This window comes from Hetaerina americana, unplaced genomic scaffold, assembly GCF_022747635.1.
Source record: "Hetaerina americana unplaced genomic scaffold, ioHetAmer1.1.p SCAF_11, whole genome shotgun sequence".
NCBI lineage: Eukaryota > Metazoa > Arthropoda > Insecta > Odonata > Calopterygidae > Hetaerina > Hetaerina americana.
In genome coordinates this window covers 39,689,732-39,693,299 of record NW_027286181.1, presented here as the reverse complement: position 1 = coordinate 39,693,299, position 3,568 = coordinate 39,689,732, and the positions used below count along the sequence as shown (strand labels likewise).

Sequence of the window (3,568 nt, the reverse complement as noted above, 5' to 3'; positions counted from 1 at the left end):
TTGAATCGTCTTAATTCCCTGAATTATTTCATGAGTTTATCACTATGTAATTTTATGTATTTAACAGCCGGTAAATACATTCTTCATGAGCTCATGTATTCAGAATGTAGGTTCAAATTTTCTCTGAATTTGTATGTTTTAATTTTTTGTAATTGAAAAAACTGTATTACTGAATGATTAACTGCTTAGTTGAGTATTGTTTACGTTTTCTCTCTTGTTTATCTTTACTTAGGAGGCGGCTTTACTTCCTCACTTGCTGACCTAGAGGTGGCGGGTTAGATTCAGCATGGCGAGGTTTACTTCCACCAGGGACTTAGGGATTGTGTGTGTGTCCGTGTTGTTTTGTCGTGTTAATAATCCTGTTTTCGTATTATTTCTAAGTAAAAAAAGTGTAAAAAGTATTTGGAACGTCAATTTTTACTGTGGGAAATATGTATGTCTTCTTGGGAACCTTCTTCTAACAAGTCATCTCAGATGCTATTTAAATCTAAAGTTGAAAGTTTCAGCCAGTATGGTAGTCAATTTGCAAAATCTTCATACTCAAAAGTGTACTTGTCAAAAGCTATTATCTCCACTTCTGTTGTGGTATCGTATAACTTTCAACATTATTAGGGTAGTTTGTCAAGGATACATGGCGGCTGTTTCCTCAAACATGTCACTGTCCTTAATTTGGCCATTCAAATTATACTAATAATTCCTTTGTGAATATCTGCGTATGTAATCCGATTGACTTAGAGATTAATATTTTCAATTACATCTTGTGATTCGCAGATGTATTAATTTATTCGCATCTCTTAATTTTAACGAAAACCTTTCAAATAATCTCATGACCTCAGTACCCTTGCTAGATGAAAATAATTTGCTGCAGATGTATATGTATGTATTTTCTCCTCTTTTGATTCTACTTGCTTTCCTTTGAAAAAATTTCTCCCCAATTCTTTTTCAAATTCAAGTCATTGTGATGTTGCGAATAATAGGTTCCGGCGATAATTATAGCATTGAAAATCAGGATGATGGTTTTAGCATCCATTTTCTCACTTGTGGATGTGTAGGGAAGAAGTAATTTACTCCCGTGGGGAATTATGTGCTTTATCAATCATTAAAACACGCTACAGAGGTAGCTGGGATGACCATGATACCCGCAAGGAATTGTGTACGCTGTGGGGTCGTAAAATAGTACTCTTTATCGACAAGGAAATCACTGGTGGTTTGTGCGATAGCGTGCTTTTGGCCTTGCGGAGCCATTTGGCACTCAGGTCCGTGTATTATGCAATAAAAGACAGCATTTCATAGCCACCGAAATGCATAATCATCTTTTAAGGGCAGTAAAATGTGAGAGGTGGACATTAAAGAGGTTAGCCGGTCCGTGATTCCCTTAGTTTGTCTCTCAAACAAGATGGAGAGAAAACGCAGTCTGCATTTTACTGCTAAGAAGTTTATCCAGGTCAACTTGACTTATTTAAGCACGGACCCTTATCTTTCCCTCGCCGACCGACCCTTCGAACTTCCAAATCAGATTAGTTTTGAAACTGGCTAGCTAGATCAACTCTCGTTACTCGTTGGCGCCCTCTTTAAAAAAAATTGCATACGTAGTGGTCGTTGACATTGCTGGATGGTGAAAGGCGTGGCATCAGCTTTCGGTAAAAGTTCCCAGCGAAGCAGTTCAAAATTGGATAAAGGTTGAAAACTATGCTCTCGTGATATTCATGGGATATTGTTCTGTGAATAATTGGTTTCCGGATTAGCCTTTATGGAATTTAACTCTTGAGAAAAAAATGACAAGTTTCTCATGGCAATATTGGTAATATTGCCTTGCCGAATGAAATCAGACGGCTGTTAATTGAGGTAATACTATTGATTTTCTCCACGTTGCACTTTTTCGACTGCATAGTGAGTAATAGTTTAATTGAGTTTATTAAAAATATTGCATTTTACTTTCATTTCACTCAATATTGATTTCCTAATAAATGATGGTATTGATTTAAATTGCCGAAATACCCCATAGAAATTTTCTGCGAAAAATACAATCCGAAGGCGGTCCTTGCCAGATAATTCACTGGATGAACTGAAGTTAGCTCATTTTCATGCGCTTGGAATAAATTGCCTTATAAGATGAATATCGTGGTGGAATATATTCCTTCGCATGCCTTCTTCTTTTTAGCGTTTTCAAGAGTGCATTCCCTGAATACACGTACGCATGTGTCCCCTTAGAAATAACCTCGATTCAATATAAATACTACCGTGTTCCCTCCCCATATCACGTTTCTCCCCGCAGTCAACTTGACGGGACCATTCTTATAAATCATCTTTCCTATCGTGCTTCCTCATGGCATTTATTTCCTTATCATAAAAATTTATTTTTCCGTTAAGAAATATAATCACTATTTTCTTGAAAGTGCAAAATAACTATTAGCTACAGTCAGCTTGTATTTACTTTAAACACATTCAACGTTCATTGAAAAGAGTTCTAACACTTCTCAAATATTCATATCAAAATAACCGCAGTCGGCAGGATTCGAACCTGCGCTCCCAGAGGGAATCTGATTTCAAGTCAGACGCCTTAACCACTCGGCCACGACTGCGTTACTGTTCACATCAAACTACTCTGACCAAGTAGAAACAGTCAACTCCGTCTGATAACTGAAAGTTTATTTATTAGGTATTTCTGATAGCTGAAATATATTGCATACATTTTGTAATCCATTGTATCCAATCCAATGTATTGCATACATTTCCTGTAAGCCCTTGTAAGCTAGACTCCTCCATCTGCCTAAGTTCTCGTATCTCATTTCCTCCTAAATATTTTCCATTTTTATACTACTTAAAATTTCCTCAAATCTCTATACGTATTTAGGACGCTCGTATTCAATAAGGCATGTCATATGAGATTAGCTCTTATTCCCCGTGGAATTGTCATTATACGTCTTTCTTCCCGTACTCTTCGCAGGAATTCCTTATTGGCGAAACCTTCTGTCCATTTATTTATCTACATCATTTTTGTGATGCTATATTAGTTCTGCTCCTAACATTTCCTCGCTGCTATTTGTTATACAGTTATCACTGAATTCGAAAATTAATTCTTTCAGATTTTACTATTCGAAAAGGACATCGCGGATTATAACTTATTCCGACTCAATGAACAACCGTGGGTCGATTTTTGCTTGCATGCATGAGTTTATATACATATAAAAACCGTAAACATAATAATCAACCCGAAGATCGGTTTGGTGAAGGTGATGGTAGAGTTCACCCAGTACTAAACCCTATACGGCTCTTGAAATCCACACATCAGGTTAGGGGGCCAGTTCCTTTCCCTGTGCCGGTTACGGTTTCCCAGGAAGATCTGGTACCACAGAAATCACATAGCTTGGGTGGAGCTCCAAGTGCCCAGAGAGGCTGCTTGCCCAGGAATCGAACCCGGGCCCTCCGGTCAGTAGTCCAACGCTCTACCCCAGGACTACCGCGACCCACCAATCCATTATTTTTTCTAATGTAATCATTTTTATGCTTGATTACATCATTAAATTTAATTTTAAATTAATATATTTGAGCATTTTTGGTCCATTTG

The 3,568-nt window shown here is 37.4% G+C and overlaps 1 non-coding gene across 1 annotated transcript; it reads right to left on the bottom strand.

The window, feature by feature from the left end:
• Window positions 1–2,500: 2,500 nt before the first annotated feature.
• On the bottom strand, window positions 2,501–2,582 carry TRNAS-UGA (transfer RNA serine (anticodon UGA)). Its single transcript has one exon. It is a non-coding gene; the product is annotated as a tRNA-Ser (tRNA).
• Between the last annotated feature and the right edge of the window lie 986 nt (window positions 2,583–3,568).